The following is a 27408-nucleotide window of genomic DNA, read 5'->3' on the forward strand; positions in this document are numbered from 1 at the left end:
TAAAATTATTTTGTTGCTACTTCCTAACTCTATTTTTTCTACTGTTAAGAATCACAATGTACATATCTGATACACAGGATATCAACTATATGACTCCCATCGGGTTCACAACCCACAGGCTGTGAACTACTGGCCTAACGTCAACTAAAAAGAGATTCTCAATAGAGGAACTGCCCAAAACAGTTTGGCTTGTGGGCACGTCTGTGGAAGATTGTCTTAGTTGTTAATCTATATAGGCGTGCTTAGTGCACTGTATGTGCTAACATTCTGAGCAGGTGTTCCTGACTGCATAGATAGGCTAAGTATGGACCTGAGCACAACCAAACAAGCAGTGCTCTTTTGTGGTTTCTTTTTTAATTATATTTTGTTTTATTTAAATAACATTTTTCATTTATTTTACATACCAACCACAGTTTCCCCTACCTCCTCTCCTACCACCTCCCCTCTCTGCTTCCCATATACCTGCCTCCCCATCCGTTCCTCCTTCATCCCCATTCAGAATGAGTCAGGCCTCCCACGGTCTTTAGTTAAACCTTGAAATGGTTTTGTGTAAGGAACATGGAAACACTAGATATTTTGGGTTAGAGAGTCCTCTTGAGTACTGAAGGTGGAAATTAATATGTGGAATATGGATGAAATGAATGTTGAAGAAAAATGTAGACAGTAGAGGCCTGGCCTGTGAGGTTTCAGAGGGAAACAGAAACGATCAGAACTGGGACAGGGGCCATTTGTATGATAGTTTGGTTAAGAATCTCTGTGTGCTGAATAACTGGGTCAATAATCAACTGTGGTTAATATCACATCATTACCACTGAAATGATTTGTTTTATTAAGACAATGGAGTGCTGGTCAAACTGGGGTTGAAGAACTAGCAATGATTAATAAGAGATCAGAAGTCTTGATGTCGACTATTCTATTTTTCAGTGAGACAATAAAGTTTTTTTTCATTATAGTCAACACACAGATGCTGTAGTGTAAGGGGGTCAAGGCTACAATACAAGCTGTAAAGTGACGTTGGCAATCTAGGAGTTCTCCCTGTGGTGCTGGTTTATGGGGTATAAAATATGAAATATGGGGTTATGGAGTGTGTGTAGAGAGGCTTGGAACAGGGTATCAGAGAGATCCTCAGATGCCATTGCTGAAGCTTTAGTTGCAGTGGAGATCACAAAATCCCAGTTTCTGGACTATCTGCAGCAAGTGTAAAGTATAGCCAGACTTTCTTTGGACCACCAGCTCCCAAATAATGAAACAGAGACTTTTTAAGTATGAAGGCTTGGCCTTAGCTCCCAAGTAGCTCTTATAACTGAAATTTATCTATTGATAGTAATCTATGTTCTGCCATGTGACTCATTACCTTTCCTCCATACTGCATGTCCGACTTCCTCCTTATCTTACTGGCAACCCCCCACCTCACAAACTCTTCCCCTAAGTTCCTCTCTCTCCCAGGAAGTCCTTCCGACCTTCTCCTGCCAAGTAAGTGATCATTTAGCTCTTCATTAAATCAATCAGAAGGTGCCTTAGGCAGGTGAGATAAAACTGACATCTTCACACAGTGTGACGAAATCTCCTGCAATAGTGGAGTAGAGCTGGTCTAAGCTTACAAGACAAGCTATGTGTCCTGCAGATTGCAGACCGGAAGAAGTGAGACTGCCTAAGTCTTTTGGAGGCAGAAGAATGCACAGTGAATGAGCCTGAGAGATGATGGACATTGAGCTGCAAGATTTGGATTTCTATTGCCGGGTTTTCATTTTCTCTGATCTGCTTGTTTTGATGACTTCCCTCTCCCTTTTTGGAGTAAGAAGCATTTAAGTGGTTTTCAATATACAGGAGACCATTGTTCAGAGACTTTGTACTTTCAAGGAGGCATTAAACTTTAAAACATTGGAATTTTAAAGGATTTTAGAACTCTGAAAAGTGTGTTTTTTATGTGTTTATGATATTATTGCAAGACTTCAAAGGACAAAGCATGAAGAGTTATAGCTTAAAGTGATTTGTTTTCATGTCAAGTTAACAGGGCAGAGTGTCCTAGTAGCTTTAATTGTTCACTTAACGCACTCTAGAGTCACTTGAGAAGAGGCATATCTATGAGGGTAGTGATTGTGCATTGATGTAGGGGGGTCTAGCCAATGCCCGTGTTTGTGTGTGTGTGTGTGTGTGTGTGTGTGTGTGGTATCATCCTCTGGACAGCTGGTCCTGAGATGTATAAAACAGTGAACCAAGCGTGGGCATGAGAGTGAGGCAGCAGGAGCATTCCTCCATGGTTTCTGTTTCAATTTCTGCCCGAGTGCCTGCATCGGCTTCCCTCAATGATGGTCTGTAACTGTAAGCTGAAATTAATGTATTCTTTCCTCAAGTTGCTTTTGTTTAGAGTGTGCTTGTTTTCCTTTGAGACAGGGCTTCTTTGTAGCTTTGGGGTCTGTCCTAGAACTAGATCTTGTAGACCAGGCTGGCCTCAAACTCACAAAGATCCGCCTGCGTAAAGGCGTGCACCACCACTGCCCAGCTGTTCAGAGTGTTTTAATCACAGCACCAGAAAGGAAACTAGAATCTTACCTATGCATGAGATAATTAAGATACTTCTTTTTTCATCTGCCTGCTTTGTTTAAACTAATTTAGTGGTCTACAGTCCATTCAGGTTGCTGTAAATGACAGGATTTTCTTTTGTTTTTAATCACAGGATAGTAGAATGTCATTGTGTATATGTATAATTTTCTTTGTTGATTCATTAGTCAATGGACACTTAGGTTGTTTACATATATTGGCCAATGAACATCCTCACCAAAGGTTAACATCTTCACTAGAGGTTTTCTTTGCACCAGCCATATGTCTTCTGGTTCTTTCAGTTGTTCTTGTCTATTCCAAACAGAAAATCATTTTGGTCAGACTACATGGTAGAAAATCAGAGCCTTAAAGTTTCTGGGGTTTGCTATCTACAAAATACACACAATACTTCCATATTTTGTATTAACCAAGAAATTGCTTGGGCCCATAAATGCTTTATTACATTTTATTTTGTTTACTACAGAATCATTATTTTCTTATCCAAATACTGAAGATTACGTGTGCAGATATTTTCTGAAGCAAAGCAATCCATGTTATTTGGGTGCCTGTGTGTATGGTCTATATGAGTGCATGTGTGTATATGTGTTTGTGGGGAATACATGTGTATGCTAGTGTTTCATGTAAAATGCCAGAAATCAATGTTCAGTGTCTTTTTTCCATTACTCTTGACCTATTTTCTGAGATAATGACTCTTGCTCTCTGTGAACCTGAAGCTCATGGATAAGGCTAGCCGGGTCAGCAAGCTCCAGGAATCCTCCTGCCTCCAACTCTATCACTGGAGTTAGAGATATAAGATGTCATGCCTGACTTTCTATGTGGGTATTGGGGATCAAAATAATATTCTCATGCTTGCTTAGCAAAATATTTTACACACTGTCTTCCGAGCTCTAAGGCCTGCTTTTGATTTTACCCATCAAGTTTAATTTTCTTTATGATGTTTTCCAGAGAATGGAGAAAGATGACATTATTCTACGTAATAAGAAAAAATATACGTAACTACACATTGAAATATCTTTTAGTTCTTTTTAAAAACAGGGTTTCATGTATCCAGTGCTGGCCTACAAAGTACTGTGTAGCTGAGGATGAATTTGAATGTTAGATCTCCATGCCTCTGCCCTCAAGGTCCTAGGATTATGTTCGTATACCTCCACAGTTGGTTTAGAAGATGCTGGCCATGTGAACATGAGCTCCATGAGTCCTAGGCAAGTCCTTTAACATTTGAGAGATATTCCTAGCCCATTTTTTTTCTTTTTAACAACACTTAATTCTCTTTTGAGAAAGAAGCAATAAGAAGCCACAGGTGGTTGTTCTTACAGGTGCTTCTATGTACCTTCCCGGGAAGAGATCATTAGTCTGGACCCTTTGAGCATCAGAAAAGACCATATTGTAAACTCCCAGACGATCTTTACAATTATCCACAAACCAGCAACAGTCTTGCTGCTTTTCTTGATCACAGGAGGATAAACCTTCAACCTTCCAAAGTGTTCCAGCTATGTAGGAAAAAAAATATTTCTTCTGATAAAAATGCTATTTCTCTGGGTAACTGGCTTCCTGGAAGGTAAATTGGTGCTCAGTTAGTAACCCAAAACCAAGTGAGTGGTGGCCAGGGGAAAAGGAAATGTCACACATTTAGTGCCTCATTTAAAGACAGGATCTTCAAGCTGAGAACTTACATGAATCACCCAGCTTATCCTGTTTATTGCAAATTGACTCCGATGACAAATAGAAAATCAATCATTAATTTTCACATTCTGTCTTTGATAACCTTTTTCATTTGAAGGCAATTCCAGTCATAATAACAAAATGACACCTTATCATTTTACTTTTCAAAATCTTTTCCTGGGCTCTCCTTAGAATAGTAAGTTCTCTAAATTACAAGATAAATGTTTGACCCTTTTGTGAGATTTTAAGTTCTTTCTACGTAGCTTGCAGGCCTGGACCTCCCTGTGGGGCTCAAGCTGTCCTAGAACTTTCAGCGTTCTTCCTACAGCCTTCCAAACGCTGTGTTTACAACTGCGCATCCTGATACCTGTCATAAGTATGATAGTTTATAATTGATGTAAAATGACAAGGAAAAATCCAAGGAGACATCAAAGCTTCAACTCTACAATGCTTAAACCAAAGTATTTACGTTTAAAGCAGTATCCAGATTTTGATGGATTATTTGAAATGATGTTGACTGATCAAAGGTGATGTTTCTGCCCGGTGAATTGTGACCTAAGAAGCTTCAAGCGACTTGCGGGCCTACTAAGACTGTGCCAGTACAATGCCAAGCAGCAGCATGGCTACTTTCTGCTTGCTTGTTACATGCACTAAACTCTGAAGATTGGAGTTTGAGGAAGGCTTCCTCCATGACTCTGAAGAGAAAGGTCATTATCCACAGAAAGAGCAGCCAATGCAAACTTCCTGGATGCATAGTTGTTGTTTGTCGGGGATGGGGGTGATACAAGACTTATTTTTGGTTGGAGGAATTCACTATGGGTATAATACAGGAGGTAGAGTGCACAGGACTAACAGTCTGTTGAAATAAGAGCGGCGGGCTGCGTCCCCGCACCTGGCCGCCCGCATGGCTAGCTTTACCTGAAATAATTACACGGAAAATGTATTCTTTTAAATACCGCTTGGCCCATTATAGCTAGCCTTTTCTCGGCTAACACTCGCACCTGGACTAGCCCATTTCTAATATTTTGTTTAGCCCACAAGCTGGCTTACCAGGAATGATCTTAACCTGCTTCTGCCTGGAGTGGGGGAATCATGGCGACTCCTGACTCAGCTTCTTTCTCCCAGCCTTCCCTTCTGTTTACTCCACCCACCTAAGGGTGGGCCTATCAAATGGGCCTAGCAGTTTCTTTATTGCTTAACCAATGAAATCAACAGATTGATATATGACACTCCCACATCAACAGTCAATGAGCTTTAGAACCATATTAGTAGACACAGAACCTTCTAGACTGAGTAAGTGAACCTGAATAAAGGGTCACAAAACAGAGTGAGAAGGACTGATTTCTTTTACAGGAAGGTAATTTGAGATACTCGGAGCCATGGCTGTGAGGAATTCCACCTCTCCAATTGCTGAATTCTAAACCTGGAAATCATCCATAACTCCTTCATCCCCCAAATCTTATATCGGATCATATTGTTGGCTATCCTTTCAACACATTTAAAATGTGACCGAATGCGAGAGCTGCCTGTGGCTACACTCTTCCAAGCTTTTGTCATCTCTCAGCTGGACTTCTCCGAAGGCTCCTGACTCTGACTAGTTTCCTTGTCCCCCCAGCTCCTCCTTTGGAGCACATGCTACAGCGAGTTACCTAAAATGATTCATGCAACATAATCTAGATGAGTTAGGACGTTGTTTCTAGTTTCCTCGTCATCAAAATGCATGAAGCAAAGGTAAGAACCACAAGGAAAAAAAATCCAGGAACTGTCTTTGGATCATGAGCCCAGGATTTTCAGATTTAAGAAATGAGACCTAAGAGATGGGATTAATCTTAGAAATTAAAAACTGTAATGTTTGATCTTTTACAAGTAATTGGCTGAAAGGAATAGTTTTGCCTTGACAGTAAAACTTGCAATTCCTAAATGCCTAAATAGCTTTAATATCTCAGTTATATGGCTACATGCTAGTTAGAGTTCAAGCATGAGACAAACTTCTGTATTTCTTATACGAGAATTACTGAGAACAATGTGTCTAAAGATAATGGTAAAATTACACTGACTTCTCACAGGAGGTCATGAATCAAAAATATATTATATACAACTGTCACAGTGCTAATTCCTGATTAGGTCCAATGGATCCAATTATTTTCTGTAAGAGTATTTAAAATATTTTTGCATAATCTTATTATTGTCTATCCAAGTTACTCAGATGGTAGTAATTAAAGATTGCCTGCGAGAGTTCAATGGTCAGGGGAAGAGCATGCTTGAAAAGAGGAGTCCAGGGAGAGAAGTTGGCAAAGAGGGGCTGTGCTTGGAGCTAGTCCAAATTAAATCTCCTAGAACCAAGGTATACACTTTTCTCCCTTTGTCTTGAATTTTGTTTTCATATTAGTGGATATCTTTTTCACAGAAGATCATCAGGATCCTATTTTTCTAGCATAGCAACCATTATTTATTGAAGGAATATTCTGGTTCATGTTATTCAAAATTATTATTATATTTATTGATAAATAAAATATGGACTATATAAGTCTAAACCAATAAATAAAATCATATGAATCTGAAATGTTCCTGCCAGGATTGTGGGGTATGTGAAGATTATAATGTGTGGTGGCAAATGAATGCCACTTCCATTCCATGTGCTTCTAAACTAGATGTTCAATTAACAAGACACTGCCTCCCTGAATATGACTACAAATACTGAAAAGGACAAAAGTCCAATTCTCCCCCCGAAATATTCTAACACTACTTCCCAGCACTGGTGCATGTAAGGGCACCACCCTTCCCATTTCCCAGACTTTTAGAACCAGTTATAACTTCCCAGTTGACAACTTAGTTGATACTCTTTGGATGTAAGGTTGTCTGGTTTCTCGGAAGACCTTTTGGTCTTATTGGTCATATATCATCTTGGAGGAGTGAAGGGAAGGATTGCAGTCACCAGCGGCTTCCACTCATAGGTACAAGTAATAAGTAGGAAAGATTCATCTTAGGTCCTTGAATTATGCCAACACTTGTATTTCTTCATCTCTACCTTGGCTGCAAATTATCTTGTATACTTCTAACCTCCTGGGGACTGTTTATAAACAAAGTGTCTGCAACTAGCGTTTATATCTCTCATAATGTACAACTATCTGCCAAGGTAGTTTACATATTTTCAAATGCCAACTCAGAAAATATCTAAGTTATGAAATCTAAAATAGGGAAACTCAGATGTTTAAGTGACTGCTTTAAGCAATATTGATACTATATTTATTCTTTGACAGACAATTTCAGGTATGTAAATGCTGTCCCTTGATTATATCCACTCCCAATTACCCCCTCTAGCTCACCGAGCACATCCAACAAGTCCCCCTCCCCACTTCATGTCCTCCCCTTTTGGCCATGTGAATTTTTACCAGACAAGTATTACACCAAACTTTTCTGCTTCATATACCAATTAACACCTAATTATTGAATGAGAGCAGACCTCATACAAATCCTTACTTCTTTGATCAATCAAATGAATCTGTAATCATTAAACTCCTTTTCAAAGGTCATCCAGTGAGATCAGTTGCATACCATGATAAACAATACAATATTTAGGGCAATTAGATATAGTGTGCAGGAACTGTTATGTTTCACACCCCTCCCATACGTGTTGTCAAAAAATGTATCTGGAAATAATGTTTGGTAAATAATTTCTTATGAACATTCAATAATTTGGGACAAACATACATTATAATATACGTGATAATTCTTTTTTTAAAGTTTAATACATTCAAAGAATGTATTTTTTTTTAATTTATTTATTAAGGATTTCTGCCTCCTCCCCGCAACCGCCTCCCATTTCCCTCCCCCTCCCCCGATCAAGTCACCCTCCCTCATCTGCTCGAAGAGCAATCAGGGTTCCCTGACCTGTGGGAAGCCCAAGGACCGCCCACCTCTATCCAGGTCTCCTAAGGTGAGCGAGCATCCAAACTGCCTAGGCTCCCCCAAAGCCAGTACGTGCAGTAGGATCAAAAACCCACTGCGATTGTTCCTGAGTTCTCAGTATTCTTAACATACTCAGATTCACTTTTGATATTAGTCTTCCATTTTACTTAATATTTTTAATTAACATATTCATTGTAGCAAATAATGATTTTCATTATACTTTCATGCATTTATTTCATGCACTTTCCCCATATAGCTTTGTTATGCTTTTTTAAAATCCCCTCGCCCTTCTGTTGGTCTCCATCATCTTCCAGAATAATCCCCTGTATTTTAATGGAACTTTTTCATATTAGAGTAAAACAATATTTATCTTTGTGCATCTGACTTACTTAGCTTGATGTGATAATGCATTTCATAAAATAATGTTATTTCTCCTTCTTTATGGCCAATCAAACCCCGTTATGTATAGACAGCATATGTTCTTTATTCATCCATTTGCTAATAGGCACCTAAACTGATTGCACAACTTGCCTGTTGGGAAGAGCATCCCTCAAACATGGAAATGCTGACTTGAATTCCTTTGTGTCTATATCCAGGAGGGGCATAGTTAGATAATATAGAAGTATACTATTTAGATTTTTTGAGGAATTTCAGTGTTGATTTACATAATGTCTATACTAATTTACACTCCCTTCAACAGTGTAGAATGCTTCTTCCCCAGAATCCTTGCCTGTGGTTGTTGTCAAAAATCTCATTTTTAAAAAGTCTAAAAGAAAGTGAGAAAAGTAGATGCGGTAGCATATTTATCACATATATGGCATATTATTGCTTTGGAACCACATACAAATACACAAACCTATAGGTGAATGAGAAACTAAGAGCATCTGTACAGGCTGCATAGACTTTATTTAACACAGAAACAATATTTCAAAAGAAATTAAATGTGGAACCATGTATATAAAAATGTTTTGCTAAGGTGAATTTTGATAGACTTAATTAAAAGTTGACCTGATAAAATTACAATTTATAATTTTACCAAAATATATAAATCAACACCCATTTTTGTTTTTCAAGTTGAAAGAAATTTTAAAAAGTTGTTTTCATCCACTTTACAGTTTTTAATTAGTGACTAACTCTGCAACTTGTTTTGCTGCCAGCAGAGGGAGCGCAAGGACAAGATCCCAACTCCTGGCCTTCCAGGAGAATGAGGACTGTGGATAGGGAGGGATTTGGAGAAAATGTAAATCAATAGAAATGCAGTAGCAAAAACAATTACTTGACCCCCAAAAGAACAAAGATGACATAAATGTAGCCAAGTTTGAGAATCTATTAAAAGGTCATTCTTTTTCAACTCACGCTTTTATTTCTCGCATTTCATTCCATCTGCTGATTAAAGTTAATCCAACAAGTTAACCTTAACATTGTTATCCAAATGAATGGAAAGGAAAGGCAATTTTGAAAATCTTCTGTTTGATTTTTGTAATCATTATGTTAAAATGTTCTTTAAATATTTGCTTGTACATGATCTAACTAATTAAGCATAGATTAATATAACATGGGCTTTATCACACAATGATTTGTCATTCTTCTCTGTGAGCTCATTTGCCTTTATTTTTAAAGGCATTCTTTCCCCTTCCTCATGGAGCTTGATTTAAACAAATACCAGGTCTAAGTGGCTAGTATTTGCGTATAGCTTAGTGTTTGCTATGCTGACTCTGCTGTTGCCTGGAATCCCAATGCAGTAGTTGTTCTATTCGTTGTTAACCTTTCAGGGTCATAAGGACTCCACCCTTGTGGATGGGATTAGTATGCTTATTAAACAAAATAATCAGCCCAGAGGAAATTGTTTGAATAGGATCTATAACCAATGAGCTCTTCCCGACAGCAACACAACTGACCATGTTGACCTTCTCGGCCTTTAGAATTCTGAAAGATAAGCTTGAATTTGTAAATGATTCAGTCCAAGAGATTGATTGTCTTATAACAGGTTTAATGAACAAAGACAGTGGCTTTACGTATTACTTTGTCCAACATAAATTTATTGGGGAACTATGATATATCAGATCACATAGAAATATACTGGGGAATATGAGAGTCAAACTAACAGGCAATAACTAATCATGGAACTAATTATGATTAGAGAAAGATAATGAAGAAATTAAGGGGGCAGGAAGTATGTCTGACTACAGGAGTTAGACCAGAAACCCGAAAAGGGAGATGACTATGCAACAGACCAGGTTTGGGAAACATTTTCCTTAAAAGTCTGGTGGGTAATATGATAGCAATCTCAGCATCTTGGCTCTTCCATTAGAAAACGAAAGTAGCCACAGTCAGCAGCAAAGAAAAGGCCATAACTGTAAATAATTAAATCTTATTTACAGAAACAGATCCATACCTGGAGCGCCCTCTGGGCCAAAGCGAAGAGCAAAATCAAAAGCCTAGATCAGGGCGAGCTTGGCACTTTATGGGAATACAAGTTCAATTTGGCCAGAAAATAGTAAATGCTACTTTTGCATCATCATAACCAAGATACCCATCAGAAACAGCTTGAGAAATGATGGTTTATTTTAGCTTTTGGTTTCAGATGCATTTCAGCCCCATGGTGTATGATCAGCAAGAAGAGAACTAAGGATAGAACCCAAAGGGGATTTTATCTCCAAAGACTACTTCCATCAGTTAGGCCAACCACCAGAGTGCTCTATAAGCTATGAAACAGTGTTCCAGGGCAAACAAGACAGCTCCGGGGGTCAAGCCACTTACTGCCAAGCATGATCAACTGAGTTAAACTCCTAGAACACATGTAAAGGTAGAAGGAGAGAGACTTGACCCTGGCGAGTTGTTTTCTGATGTTTATATGTTTGCTGTGGCACTGGCATACACATACCCATAGACAAACACAAATAAACAAATAATAAATAAATAAATAGCAACTACAGCTGGGCACCAAGTGCTCAAATCATGAGCCCAGGGGGACATTTCAACTTTAAATTGCAGCAATATGTCGCAAAGATAAATTAGTGGTGACGTCACTTTGTAAGGAGTAGTAAGGCATTTTAACATAGTCAAAGTCTGTAGGGATAGTTCTTATGAATCATTAGCAAATGAACACATAATTTAATATGCATTTTCAAAGGTAGACTGTGTCTATTGGGTAAAGAGTGCCATGTACGGGGAGAAGACTGATTGCTAGATAGTCCAAGTGAGTGATGATGGCAGCTTAGAATAGGCAAGTAGCAGGATTTAGGCGCTAGAGGAGAGATTCAGCTGTGTTTGGGAGGTAGGCTCATTAGGAATGATAGACACAGCAAGGGAATTTGATTCAGACACCAGTTAGATGATGATGTCTTTCACTGAGATGAGGACAGAGGCAGGATTTGGGTAGGATGGAAACTAAAATATATTTTCATGAAAAATGAAAATTTAGATACTTATTGAAATATGCAGAAAGGAAATTGAAGATATTTAGCATAGTTAGTTCTATCTAAAGAGTTAACTTTGCAAGTTATTAAGTAATGGATAACGTACTGTCTAAAGCTATAACTCCAGGAATAATTCATACATAGGTGTCATGAGAGCATTTAATTGGATGACCTCACCTTTAAAGACCATGTTAGATAGAGAGGAAATGCTAGGGGTAACATCAGGTACCTTGAGGCTTTCAGTATGCAGACGTTGAAAAGAGGAGGAAAACAACTTGCCCCATTTGGGCAAGACTAAGAAAATGGGCTCTTTAGAAAGTTAAATGGAAACAGAAAACAGCCAATAGTAATAATTCTTTTCTGTCTACTGACCAAGTCAGGGCTGAAAACCGATGCCAAGAAATGCTCCCAAAGTTCATATCATAAACATGAAATTATTACTCCAGTTTTTAAATTATGCAGCACTCAGGAGGCTGTCTTTCATGTTGAACACACAATGTTCTACTTAGGCAACCTCATTTTAACTTTGTACCATGAGAAAAGAGGATCCTTGATTAAGGTACATCCAGTGCTGTTTATTTCCATTCTGGTTCCATCTTATCCAGATTACTTCTTTGTTTTCTGTTCCTATTCATGTCTTAGCTCAAATGACATAAGCATAAGCCATTATTTCAAAACCTCAAGGCTGGACTATTTACTGTGTCCTCTTGAATAAGTGAGGGAGGGCATAGAAGGCTACAAGTGGCGTCAGTGCAATCCCCACAGGAAGGGAACATCACAGTGTGTGTGGCGACACAAAAACTAGGGCATCAGAAGAGATGATCACAGCAAATGTCAAGAGCCATGGTTGCTTTGGAGAATGCCAATCTCAGTGTCTTTATGGCCACTGTGAGACTCTGATAATTGACATTTGCCATTAGTTCTGTGTTAAATGGAGTCACTGTGCCAAAAGAGAATAATAAACTGAAGAAAATAGACAAATAAATGTTTAGTAAAGTTATGTTCCTGAAGGGAGGAAACATGGCAAATAATTTTAAATGTACCTTGTACTTTATTCATATAAAATAGTTATGCATATCCTTGTTCATGTTTGGGGGTGAATAGATGTTTATGATTTTCTTAGATGTGGAGTACTGGAATTGCTGGATCATATGGTAGCTGTATATTTCAACTTTTGAAGAACTGTCAAAGTACTCCCCACAGTGACGGCTCTGGCATTTGACATTCTCACTAGCAGTGCATGTCAACTTCTCCACATCCTCCTCGATACCTGTTATTTTCCATTTATTATTATTATTGCCAACCTACTGAGATCAGAGAAGGAGCACCACTCTAGAGATTATCAGGAGAAGCTTTGGCTTTTGTGCTCTCGATTTGCATTTTCCTGATGACTAATGATCGTTATGTTTTCAGAAATAATTTGTGTTTCTGTTGCATTTACATACATGTGCACACACACCTATCCTTAGGCAATTTTTTAACAAGAACTCAGTATTTATGACATATTTTTAAATATTTCCAATACTATGATTAGTCATTGGGTATTTCACTTTGAGTACTGTATACATTTTTATGCACTGTATGGTGATCATATCTCCCATGTCCTCTTCCAAAGCTCCTTCCAGACCCCTACCAACCTCCCCTCTCCAAACCTCATGCCCTCATTTTCCCTTTTTGTTTTATTTAGTGCTTCCTCTATGTGCATGGGTTTAGGGCCATTTACTGAATCATTGGCAACTGACAAGGGACACATCTCTAAAGAAAACTGACTGTCCCACTCCCAGAGCCTCATGACTGGAATGATCTTGGGCAGGTCACTACAGCTGCTGTGCACTGATGAGTCTAATCTCACTGTCATGTTCAGGGGACAGGATTTCCCAGCCCTTCTACCCATTCTCCACAGCTTACCTTCTGTAGACACCCTCTTCCACAGTATTCCTTACGCTGTGGGGGTGATAATGGTGGCATGGATGTCAAATCTAGGGCTGAAAACTCCCAATGGCTAATTGTCTTGAAGTACTTCTACGTCAAAAACTACAAAACATTAAAGAAAGAAATCAAAGAAGATATAAATAGTTGGAAACATATTTGATGTTCATAGATTAGAAGATAATATTAACATGTTCACATCACTCAGAGGGATCTATAGATCTGTCCTGGTCAGTGTTCTATTGCTGTGAAGAGATGTTATTACCAACGCAATTCGATTTTTTAAAAAGATTTATTTAATAATTTTGTATACAGTGTTCTGCCTGCATGTATCCCTGCAGGCCAGAAGAGGGCACCAGACCTTATTGCAGATGGTTGTGAGCCACCACGTGGTTGCTCAGAATTGAACTCAGGTCCTCTGGAAGAACAGTCAGTGCTCTTATCGGCTGAGCCATCTCTCTAGCCCAGCAACACAATTCTTAAGTCAAAAGCAATTAATTTGGAGCTTGCCTATAGTTTCAGAGGTTTAGTATCATCATGGTAGCATCATGACAGGGAACATGAAGGCACACATGGCGCTAGATGAATGTCTGAGAGCTATATCCTGGAATATATATCTACAGGAAGAGAGGCAGGAAAGGGAGAGACAGACAGAGAGACAGAGAGAGAGACTGGCCCTTGAAATCTTAAAGCCCATCCCTCAGTGACACACTTTCTTCAACAAGGCCGCACCTCCTAATCCTTCTTATCCTTTCAAGGAGTTTCCTCTCCCTTGTAACTAAGCATTCAAATATATGAGTCTATGGGGGAGCCTTCTTATTCTAATCACAATATTCAATACCTAATAAACCCGTGGCATTTCTTACAAGGATAGAAGAATTTAACATTTTACATAGAACCAGAAAACAAATAATGAAGCTGAAGACATCAAGTTCCTAATTTCAAAGTATTTTCCAAGGCTTCAGAAATCAAATAATTTTCAATAATGTGAATAACATCAGGAATGTCAACTGTTAGTGTCACAAGTATACGAAGGCGCAGGGCATGTAGCAATAAGTACCACAAACGCCACCATTTTTGCTGAGATTCAGTTATTTTTCTTGAATAAACTCTCTGAATTTCTACAAAGCTTTCAGTCAGTTTCTAGAGATCTTTTCTTAAATATTATGTTTGTTTTTCTTTTTTATGTGTATGTGTGTGGGCTGGAGTATATCCAGGTGCCATGGGTTAGAAAAGAACATTGAGTTCCTTGGAATAGGAATTATAGGCAATTGTGACCATTGTAGATGCTGGGAACTGAATGCAGACCTCCTCAGAGAACCAAGTGCTCTTAACTCCTGAGCCATCTCTCCTGCCTTAGGTATTCTGTGTTATTTTTATCTCTACTTTATCCTTTTAATTTATGCATATAGGTATTTTGCCTGCATGTTAGTCTCTGTACCATATGTGCATGGTACCAGCAAAGATCAGAAGATGGCATTGAATCCCCTGTAACTGGAGTTACAGATGGTAGTGAACCACCATGTGGATGCTGGGAATTGAATCTGGGACCACTGAAAGTACAGCCACTGCTCTTAACCAATGAGCCATCTCTCTAGTCCTGTTTCCTGAGTTCTTAAACTGTTGATTCTGCCAGTTTTAATTGCTCTCACAAAGGAGCATGATTTTTATTAGAATGATCTAAAATATTGAAGACATAGCTTGCTATATCTAATGAGAACCAGTTAAGCTGTCTCTCATAAAAAATTCCTATTGAAAGTTAAGCTCTCCTAGTCAACTTTAGCTAGAGATATGACTCATTTATTTTCTTTGCAGAAATAATTCCCTGTTCAAACAGCCTCAAGCCAGTGACTAAGCATCGGTTCTTTTTGTTCAATATGAGACTTTTCTAAGTTATCCATTTCTTTCATAGGGGTTCAACCTGGGAAGTAACATAAATAAGATTGGGCTTAGCTTGTTGGAAACAGCAGGTTGTTGTAAGTTCAAAGAAGAATAGAATATAGTATTGTATTCTGTGGGGTATGCTGCCTGTACTCTGCATCTAGTATTACTTTCACCTTCTACTTTAGGCATATTTTTATGGGCATCTTTCAGCCAGTGATAACTAGGCAAGAGTATTAGGGCCTCGCCATTTCCTGTCATTACTGGATTCCACCATGGAAGAATTTTGCTCAGCATCTCTCTAACGGGTTTAGAGGGACTTTTGAAATCTGAAACACAGTGTGATGTTTGATTCCTTTTCCTTTCGTGGGCATCATAGTCGGAAAAGTTTGCCATACAAATTTCTGCTCCTTCATCTATGTACCTTTTGCATGTATTACTTGCAGTAAACTTTAGACTCGGAATTCTATTTCAGCATCTGCCTCTCTCTTTCTAAGGGAAAGCACGACTCTTATACAACATAGTATATTTCTATATTTGGCAAGGAAAAATTCCAGGCTTGGTGGCACACACCTTTTATACTCCTACTTAGGGGAGACAGAAGCAGGGACATATCTGTGAGATCAAAGCCAGTTTGGTTTACTTGGTAAATTCCAAGCCATCCAGGGCAGTATAGTAAAACCTTTTCTCCAAAACAAATTTAAAAGCATAGAAAGAAAGAATAAGAGGATTTCTGAGGGAAAGTCAATCTTTTCAAATTTGCTCCCCACTGGGGGTGGTTGGAATCTGATGTAGTCCCAGTCCAGATGACACTATTAGAGAAACTAAAGGTCAAGTCAATTAGGCTCTAATTAAAAGGGTAAGCAAACAGAAATATAAATAAGCATTTATCCATGCCAACTTTCTGCTAAGCATCTAGCATGCATATGATTCCAATGTAAATAGAGTACATAAATTTTTCTTGGTGCCAGGTCCAACAAAACACATCAATCCATGAGTGTGATTTCTTCACAATGAGGTCACACGCAACCCAGCAGAAAATCTCTGTCTGCAGAGACGATCTTTGATACAGTACAGAGTGTCAGTTCATTAGAGGACCCACAATTTATATCAGCTCAGCCCCAAATAAGGAGTTGGTCTCAAGCAATAGCATCTGATTAGGCAATTTCGTTGTTGTGGTAAACAACAACAACAAAAACATACTTCTTTCTTGATACTTAAACTTCATTACAATTTTACAAACAAGATATATCAGTGACTCCTTTTCCTAGTGCTTTTTTATTTTATTAGTTTTAGTGACACCATTTTCTAGGGCTTTCTAATTTTATTAAGAGCCCAAACTCTAGGAGCTTGTAAATAAGTTGGATATAATTTTCCAAAGCTTTTCATAGCCAAGAGTTCTGACTCTAAGATGTCAATACTCTGGCAAGATAAGTCAGTTACTGGAAAGACAACCTATTTATTAAGTTGCACATATATATATATATATATATATATATATATATATATATATATATACACACACACATATATATATATGATGGCAAATACAATAGAATTGGGCAGAATTGGATCTGCTTTATCCAAAGCACCATGTTTGACAATAATTGTGTCTTGGCAACTTAGTGTCTGGCACTTTTCCCTTAGTCATTATTTAGCTCATGTTCCAACAAGGTATCAGGGAATACAAGGCCATCTGAAGTGCTAAGCTATCGACCAACCCTGGCTGCAGAAAGTTTTATGACAAATGCAAAGATTTGGCTTCATTCCTTTGTATTTTTTACTTGTCACTCCTTTTTGATTGCTGTCTTTGAGAATGGTCCTGTCATCTGGAGCTGGCTCTGCCTTGAACTGATAAAAAAATGGAACATTTTGGGAGAGTGAGATAGGCAGGGATTTGTAATAGTTACAAATAAATTAGAGCTGCAAGAGGCTTGAAGACCTTGCACAGTTTATTTTTTTTAAATCCCCCTTGGATGAATAAATGCCTTTCCCAGAGACGTATAGACTGGCATATACCCCTATATTAGATAGACGTCCTATGACAGGGTCAGGTTTCAAGTGTTCAAGGATCGCTTACAAGAGAAGCTATGTTTTCTGCTTGCTGTGATAAATCAATGCTGCTGGGACAGACCATGGGATTAAATACTAAATAAGAAAGAAAGAGTCCTAAATCTCGACAAATCTGTGGTCTGATGAGAAATTAAAAAATATAAAGCATACACAAGCGACTAGCCACTGTATAAAGATGGGTCCTGTGTGAGTGCCTAGGAAGGGTATCTTACTGGGACATGATGGGCAACGAAAAACTTTTTTAGAGGAAATTACATATAAGCTAAGACTTAAAGAAATTGAGATGTAAGAGAGAGCAAGATGCTTGTTCAATGGCAGGAATGTTCTACAGAAAGCATACTGAGAGTTATAAAGCAAAAACGGATTTGCTTGATGAAAGAAATAAAAGAAACCGTGCACAGACAGAGCATAGCATGTAACACAGTGGGTGGTTCCTGAAGACGTGGGGGACCTTAGCCTCATGAGGTGTGTAGATATATTTACATATATGTTGCTTGTAAAATCCTCGCCATGTGGAGCTCTGTGCTGGGCACTCTGGTATTACAGACTTTAAAAACGGTTGTGTCAAATGCAGACTGTGATGTAGAATTCCTCTCTCTGTGCTCTGAATATGTTTTATGACCATTGGTTAATAAGGAAGCTGCTTTGGCCTGTGGCAGGCTAAGCCGGGCAGAATGCCATGTAGCTACCCAAGAAACAAGATGAGAGGCAACAAGCCATGAGCTTCATGGTGAAATATAAAATAAGAGAGATTGGTTAATTTCAGATGTAAAATCAGGCTAGGAATATGCCTGAGCTGTTGTCCAAACAGTGCTGTAATTAATATAGTTTTTGTGTGATTATTCGGGTCTGGGCGACTGGGAAACGAAAGCACAGTCTCCATTTACAATACTGAGCACTTAGCTCTGGGAAGTAAGTAGTACCATTACCTTGTCCCAGTTCTAAATATGAGAAAACTACTGAAAAGTGAGAGCTGCAGACAGTAAGTAATGAATGCCACAGGATGTGAGTGCTGAGACGAGACAGCAGACCTTAAGAGGAAGATGCAGACATGATACCTCTCTGTCTGCTTAGTGGTTGCACATGAATGGACTGATAGTTTCATTATCATCTGCCATCCCACGGCCCCTCAGTCAGTGCCCCACCAGGCCACCCAGGCTGCAGCCTGACAGGGATTAAGTCTTTATCATTCTATTTATAGATAAGACTCAGAAATCAAAGTCTGGGGGTAAAAACCTGCTAGACAAGAAAGGCTAAGCAGCAATTAACTGACCTTGCTTTTTGGCCTGTGACACAGCAAGAGACGTGTCTCTTCCCTCATCCCAGAACCAAGAGAGCTCAAACTCTAGTCTCCACTCTTTCCGTCCTGTCCATCTTCTCGCTCCAAGTTGCTATGGCTAATTCCGGCCAGCTAGTCACTGGCTCCACCTTCGCATTCAAGGTATAACTTTATGGGGAAGTCTTGGGAGTGTCAGGGTGTGATCAAAATATCCCACAGCTCAGACCAGGGTTGCAAAGACTAAATCAGAGTTGTGATTTGATAGTACCTATGGGCATCCATATATTCTGTCCCTCCATGAGTGACAATTTAAAAAAAAAAGAAGCCAATGATGATGCAACCTCAGAAGATGCTTGTGGTTATTGGAGTGAAAGTGAGAAACCACCAAATGCAAGCACCTCAGTGAGTCATGGGAAGCAGAATTCCCTTTCTTCAATTGGCATCATAGAGTGTGGCACTCCTCTTCCCCAAGGCAAGCCTAAAACTCCACTGTCTTCTCTCCTTCGTAGGCTAGCATTGCCCAGAGGCTCTCATTGCCCCACACCTGGTAGGTAGCCATGCTACAGAAAGGCCAGAAAGATCCTGAACAAACAGGCCCTGCTGAGTTTCTGAGCCCAAGGAGATCATAAATAAAGGACATTGAGCCTATAATTCGTGATCCTAGAGAAGCTAAATAAGAAGGTGAACCCAAAGAAAAACATATAGGCATCCTCCTGGATATTAACCTTCATCAGGCGATGAAAGGAGACAGAGACAGAGACCCACATTGGAGCACAGGACTGAAATCTCAAGGTCCAAATCAGGAGCAGAAGGAGAGAGAAAATGAGCAAGGAACTCAGGACCGCGAGGGGTGCACCCACACACTGAGACAATGGGGATGTTCTATCGGGAACTCACCAAGGCCAGCTGGCCTGGGTCTGAAAAAGCCTGGGATAAAACCGGACTAGCTGAACATAGTGGACAATGAGGAATACTGAGAACTCAAGAACAATCGCAGTGGGTTTTTGATCCTACTGCACGTACTGGCTTTGTGGGAGCCTAGGCAGTTTGGATGCTCACCTTAAGAGACCTGGATGGAGGTGGGTGGTCCTTGGACTTCCCACAGGGCAGGGAACCCTGATTGCTCTTCGGGCTGACAGGGAGGAGGACTTGATCCGGGGAGGGGGAGGGAAATGGGAGGCGGTGGCGGGGAGGAGGCAGAAATCTTTAATAAAAAAATAAATAATAAAAACAAAAAAAACCAAGGAGAGTGGACTTGCGGTACCACGACCTCCAAAGTCACAATGATGCCTTTTCTTCTTATTCATCCCTCAGTGGTACTGTATAATGAAGTAACTATAGATACTTTTTCTGAAATATATGAAAACGGAAAGTGTACAAACAATGCATTGACAGATCTTGAAGACAACTCTCCATAGTCAGATCTTGTTCAAAAGTTATCATTTCTCCAGCCATCAGACTTTAATTTAGAGTATTTACCAGTCAATTTCCTTGCAAAATATGAGGTTTTGAACATGAAATTGTTTTATTTCACTAGAACTGCTCTTCTTTAGAAGAGGACCGCAGTCTAATGGCTCAGGTGCACAGTGCTACAGTTAAAGCCGACTGTGGAAGTGCTGAACTGCTGGCTAACTACTTCTGCCAGGATCTTGACCCAGGAGCTGAGGCTATGACTGCGTGCTTTTTCTTCTTCAAGATCTCTCTTGATAGTCTAAATCTGCGATGAATTAACCCCTAACTTGCCTTTATTCTCTTGTAACTGTCTGATAGAACATTTGGGCTTTTGAAGACTAGGAAATTTGAGCAGATTATTTCTAACTTATTCGGCTTAGACAAATAAGTTTTAATTTAGGCAAATATCTGTGATATCCTGTACTTAAAACACAGAGGGGAAGACTAAGAATACTTGAACATTTCTTGTGTTAGTTTGATAAGCTATAACTTGCAACTTAAGAAGTAAAAGCATATTTAAAGACCTTTATAAAATTCGGTTTGTCAAAACTTCTGCATAACTTAAATGTTCACGCCTCTAAACTTAAGCCTGTCTAAACACTCACAATTTTTGCAGCCATGAAGAAAATATACACCACTATAGCAAGCTGAATTAATGTGATTTTTATTTTTATATACTTATTTTGGGTTTAACATAGACATGGCATCATAAACACATTCTCGGTGAAAGTAATGTTAAATCCAGAACTGATGGAAAGAAAGGGGACACTAAGTTCAAATGGAAACAAAATAAGATGAGACATTTTTGTGGTTTGTCTGACCTTCTACTTAGGTGGCCACTGGTAAAGGTCAAGTCTTCTTTTTTTGAGAAGAAAGCAAATCTGATTTAAGCGGCAATATTGGATGTTTTTTCAGATCACTGCAGGATGGCAATCATGCTATTCAAATGATTCATTTCCTTTGTTGACTCCCCTTTGTCTTCTCATCCTTATATAACTGAGTGACAGAGGAGTGTTCCTTGAACAATGAAAAGAAACTTCAAACACACTGAGGGACTATTCATTTTCCCTGTCTATCAACCATACCCGCCACAGTGATTATAGCCAACCACTCCCCAGTGTTCTAAGAGGTAAAAAGAAGTTTTATACAGAAGAGAGAAAATTATAGATTTGCTTTCAAGACTCTTCTTATTTTATATAGGAAGGATGCAGAGGAGACATTGTTTATGGAGAAGGTATGCAGAGGCGATGCTTAAGGCTAAAAAGGTACAGTTGACAAGTGCTTCATCCTGCAAGCTACACAGTGTTGGCTCCAGGCTGCCTTCTTATGTGGGAGTTACTATCAGACAGAAGTTAGATGTGCTGTTCCAAGGCAGGCCATGTCTAATGTGGTATAGAGAAACTAGGCACTCCACCTAGTTTTCTTCAAGATGACTCAAGTTCATTTTTGTTCTTGAAATTCCACCTGTAGAACTTGTGAAGGCCTGCATATGTCAACTCTATTTTAATAAAATTTATCGCTGACACATCTGCTTACAGTGTTATTAAAGTACTACCCATGAAAACACCTGTTTTCATTTGCCAGCTCAAAATTTGTTTCTCGGTGGTGTTGGTCCAAGAGAGGAGGGCAAAGTACAGATGGAGCTGGACAGCAGAAGAGCTCAATGGAGGGGAATACTTCTTCTGGAATGGTGGTGAAATGCATGCTCCTGGTATAGCACATTCAGCCTTGGAGTTGCTAAGATGGTTCCAGCAGAGAGACAGTTTCTGATCTATTTATATTTTACAATTGGGAGAAAAGAAATTGCCACCTGACTGTTTAACTGAACTGACTAATCAGTCCAGCATTGGTGAAAATAGCAAACAAAAGTGAATAAAATCAGACTCAGGAACTTACAAATACCGGGTGAAGATATTTGACACATGTTTTGGTAAGTTATTTCCCTAGTAGAGTGATTTCTTAGGTAAAAGGTAATATTTTTTCCAGAAAGTCAGGCTATGTATTAGTGTAAGTGCCAAGACAGAAATTTTGATTAATACTTAAATGCTCTCTCTCTCTCTTTCTCCCTTTTCCACACACACACACACACACACACACACACACACACACACACACACACACACACGAAATTGCCAGAGAGTGTTTTATGCTTCAGTTTTATAATTTAATTCTGCTTTCTTATGTTTTTTATTGATTGAGAATTTCCATAAATGCATATTTTAATCTTTTCTACTCCCTGATGCCTCCTTTCCAATTCTCCAGTACCACTATTCCTTCCTAGTTTTCTTCTATTCTTTCTTTCTTCTCTTTTCTTTCCTTTTTTTCCTCCATTCATTCCTCTCTTCTTTCATTTTCCTTCCCTCCCTTCCTCCCTCCTTCCTTTTTCCTTTCTTTCTTGACCCATGGAGTCCACTTACAACTGCCAGCATGTGCATGGGTGTAAGGCCATCTACATCAGCATGGGCATCTCCATATGGTCTGCTTTCATGAAAAAAAGGAGACAGTTTTTTTTCAGCAGTCAATAATTACCAATAGCTCCTCATCCAAGTGGGATTTCTCAACTTCCTCTCCTCTCCATTGATATTTTTTCTGGATTTATCTAATTTAGATCTTGTGTATTGAAGTCACAGTTAGTGTTAGTGCACATGTGCAAATGTCCTACTGTGTCTTGGAAACACTGCTTTGCTTTAATAATCTACTGTCCCTGGATCATACAATCTCCCCATCACAGTGACCCCCGATCCTCGGGAAGAAAGAAGTGATATAGTTGTCACATGTATGGATGAGCACTGCACATTCTCTTATTCCCTACACAATGACAAGTTATGGGTCTCTATGTTAATCACTATCTATCAAAAGCAAATGGTCTTTCTCTGATGAGAATTGAAAGGTGCACTAAGTCTTTGTCTAAATCTTTTTATTGTAAATAGATTCTTCTCTCATACAGTACATCCCAACCACAGTTTCTTCTCCCTCTACTCCTCTCAGCTTCTCCACTACCTCCCCTCTTTGCCATATTCTCACTCCTCTCACTCTTCACCTGTACTTTGGGAGCTCAGCCCAGTGCTACACTGTAGGTCTCGCCCCTGTCTTCATAAGTTGCTGGATGAAGGTTCTATGGCAGTATTTAAGATATTCATTGGTCTGACTACAGGGCAAGGCCAGTTAGGGCACCCTCTCCTCGACTGCTTTTAGGATCTTAGCTGGCGTCATCCTTGTGGATTCCTGAGAATTTCTCTAGAGCCGGGTTTCTTGTTAGACCCATAAATCCCTCAATCATGATATCTCTTTCCTTGCTCTCATCTCTGTCCTTCCTCCATCTCTACTATCCCATTCCTTCAAGTTCTCCTCACCTCTCCCTTTCTTCCCTCCTCTTCCCCTTCTCCCTTCCCTTCTCCCCCAATCCCCATGATCCCAATTTTGTCAGGATATCTTGTCTAGACACTTAAGGAAATATTCAGCATCTTTAGCAAACAGGAAAATGCAAATCAAAACAACTTTAAGATACCATCTTATAGCAGTTAGAATGCTTAAAATAAAAAACACCAGTGATAGCCTATGCTGGACAGGATGCGGAATAAGGGGAACACTGATCCATTGCTGGTGGGAATGCAAAATTGCACAACCACTTTGGAAATCAGTATGGTGGTTTCTCAGAATATTGGGAATCAACCTACCTCAGACCCCAGCAATAACACTCTTGGGAATATACCCAAAAGATGCGCAATCATACTTCAAAGACATTTGTTTAACTATGTTCATACTATCATTATTGGTAATAGCCATAACATTAAATCAACCTAGATGCACCTCAACCAAAAAATAGGTAAAGAAAATGTTGCACATTTACACATTAGAGTACTACTCAGTGGTAAAAACAATGATATCTTGAATTTTGTATGCAAATGGATAGAACTAGGAAACACTATCCTAAGTGAGGTAACCCAGACCTGAAAAGATGAATATGGTATATACTCACTCATAAGTAGATACTAGCTATAAACAAAGGACATTGAGCCTAGAGTTCATGATCCTAGAGAAGTTAAGTAACAAGGTGAACTATATATATATATATGGATCCATCCACCTGGAAAGTCGAAATAGACAGTAGATACTTAATTCTTCTTTTTAACTATGATATATATGCCAACTATTTGAATTATTGTGTAGGGAATAGCTACTTATAAGCCACTGCTCCTGGCCTCTATGTTTGTACTATCCTGTATGTTTATACATAGCCACACCTCATAAAATCCCTCAAAGATAGATCCACATCATCTGTTGGTAGTTTCCATTGAAAGAATAAAATAGGAGCAAGAGATTTAGAGGCAAGACACATTCCTAATCGCTGAAGTAAAAATAATGAAGGTTAAAAAAACAATTATTTAAAGAGTAACAAGGCAAGAAATGTGTTTATCCTAACTCTGGGTCCTATCTGCTCCCCCCCCCCCCCGCTGCACAGACTTACTTGGAGACTTTCAGCAGTATGTAGTCTTCTTTTAGGTTCTAGTAATTTGTGTTCTGAATGTGACTCTTGAGTCGTGAAAGAATGAACCTTTCCTAATGAGTGGGGCTGAGGAAGTAAATATTTTAGTTCCTGTTATTTATGCCATTAAAGTGCAAAGTGACTGTATATTATACATTAGTAGTCAACTATACTTGTGCCAATGAAAATTTGTTTGCTCTTCTTTCTTTATTGAAATGGATTTTTTTTCATATATGTCCCGATTATGGATTCGCCAGTTTAGCTGATGGATCACCATTTGTAGAGCTCTGGTATATAGCATAAAAAGGCTAATATTTGGCTGCCTTGCCTTTGAAGACATCTTCCTAATTTCAAAGCTTTGGTGTCCAGATTTTTCCTGGGAAATGTCATTTTAGGGCCCACATTCTTTCTCACTGCATCATCAAACAGAAGAGAGAAATGAATAAATCTGTCTCATGATTCCTTTTTAGAGCTCCATATTGCCAACACTAGACTAAATTAATGCCAACCTGTGACCCTTTCATCGCTTCTCTTAGAATATATCAGCTCATAAATTTCATCATGAAGAACAAAGAAGAGATTGCTACAGTTTTTCCCTCAGTGATGAAATGGTGTTGAAAGAACAGATCTAAACTGTCTCTGGCGTCTTTGCTTCTTATCCCCGTCTCTGTCCTTCACAGGCTCAGCGTCCACTCACAGCCATTTCATCTTTCTTGTTTGAGACTCCTTCCATACCTACTTTATGTGACTGCTGTGAGAAGAAACTAGAAGGATCATGATAAGAAACATGAAGGCATTTGGCCAAAACTTGAATTAAAGCTAAATTCAGCTTTATGGAAGAGGGGTCATTATTATTGTTACGAATCTCTTTTCTTCTAAGGAAGCTATGAAGGAGAGAGGGATAGTTTCTGCATAGCTGGAGACATTACAACTGGAACAGGACACAGAATCCTCTTGGTGATGAAGAAGCGGGGCAAGAGAGGGCAATGAACTCCAGAGAAAGCAGGGGCCGTTACGAGAATTCCCCTTAGACTGCCTGGTGGTTGTGTCATTTCAATCTGAATTGATTTCTTTCCCTCTTAGTTGTTTCCTGGCAAGTTTATTGGAAATAGCAGGTGCTCATTATTGAATTCTCTTTGTTTATTTTCTCGTAGAGCTATTGAGTCAGTACCAAGCAGCCAGAATTCTTGGACACTAAAGTAAGTGATTCATTTCTCTATAGTTATCTATCGAATTTTGTGTAATAGGCTTCATCTTTATGTGTTAAAATTCCTGTGAAATTTAAAAGCTTTATTTTTACTGTAAAAATGACAAGAAGCAGCTACTTAGGGAAACTGGGATATGACAGGAAGAGAACAATTCTCTGATTGAAAAGTCTAAATGACAGTGCTTTTTAAAAAACACACGGAAATATACAGTGTCAGGCTTTGAACTAAGGGGCTAGACTTCCTAACACCTCATAGAAAAATCTTTGTGTTTGAGCCTGGAATATGAGGTCTATTTTGCTCAGTAGTAAGTGTAGTGCAGTCATGCATTAGGGCTGATTTGGTTATAGGATTTGCCAACAAGTTGTTGGATAATGCTGGTTAAGGTAATTATTTACTCTTGCATTTTGTTTTCTCTTGAAAATAAAGTGATATTTAACATGGTATGCTCTAAGTATTCTCGCCAACTCACTTTATACAAAATGAGAATTTAGCGACCTGGCCCATAAACTAGTAGAGTCTACTGTGGAGCTCAGCATTCATCTGCTTAGACAACTCTTATTAGGATGTTGCAATGAGAAAGGAATTAAGAGAGAAGCGTAGACAAAGGAAATTTCTAGGCATTGACATCTTGTATTCCACAGCATGTGCACAATTTCTGTCCTCTGGGATTGGGGCTTTAGCTCTATGGTAGAGCACTTGCCAGGCAAGCGCAAGGACCTGGGTTCAGTCCTCAGCTCCAGAAAAGGATGGTAACTGGCACAATTTCTCTCCTTCATCTCTGGAATTAGAGCAAAAGAGCCTTCAGTGCTATTTCTGTTCAATTGCTATTTCAACTCAATTTTTTAAATTATCATATCTTAAGAAAATATTGACTTGGCCTAGAAATAAATTTTGCCATGGTAGGGGGAGCGTAAAATGGAAGAATGCATGTAGAACATAGTTTTTACTGACAGATTACTGGAGGTAATCTTTAAACCAGTCCCACCTAACCTTGGAGTCTAATTAGAGACTTAAGTCCAGATTGGCTCTGCTTATAGGCTGAATTTGGAAAGACAGAGTTACCAGCCAATTTGACAGTAAAGAAAAGGACTTGTCCAGGCTCTTCAGAAAAAGAGAAAGAAGCCTGGGTTCTAGACAACACAGAACATAAAAGAAATGTGTATAATATCACAGAAGTGTTCGAAAGGTGTGAGGGCTGGGATAAGTTGCTAGGGGATGGGAAAACGAGATTTAGAGACAGGGTTACCATAATAGATGTGCTAAGCTATTCAGGGCTACTATAACGTTGTGAACAGTAAGCATCTCTTTACGTAAATGTCTAATTTGCACCAGTTATTTTGTTTAGATTCTGGAGGTACAGAGATGATTTAGATCTGGCCTTCACTCTTCAGAGTTTATAGTTTAATGTGAACATACTATTTACATAAGAGGCTAATTAGAAAAACTGTTTGAGTCATCCGTGCTGGCCCGCACAATCCCAGCACTATGGAGGCTGAGGTAGGATGAATTTTGAGGCTAGCCTGTTATAAACAGTGAGTCTGAGGCCAA

Source organism: Microtus pennsylvanicus, chromosome X (genome assembly GCF_037038515.1).
Source record: "Microtus pennsylvanicus isolate mMicPen1 chromosome X, mMicPen1.hap1, whole genome shotgun sequence".
NCBI classification, from domain to species: Eukaryota; Metazoa; Chordata; class Mammalia; order Rodentia; family Cricetidae; genus Microtus; species Microtus pennsylvanicus.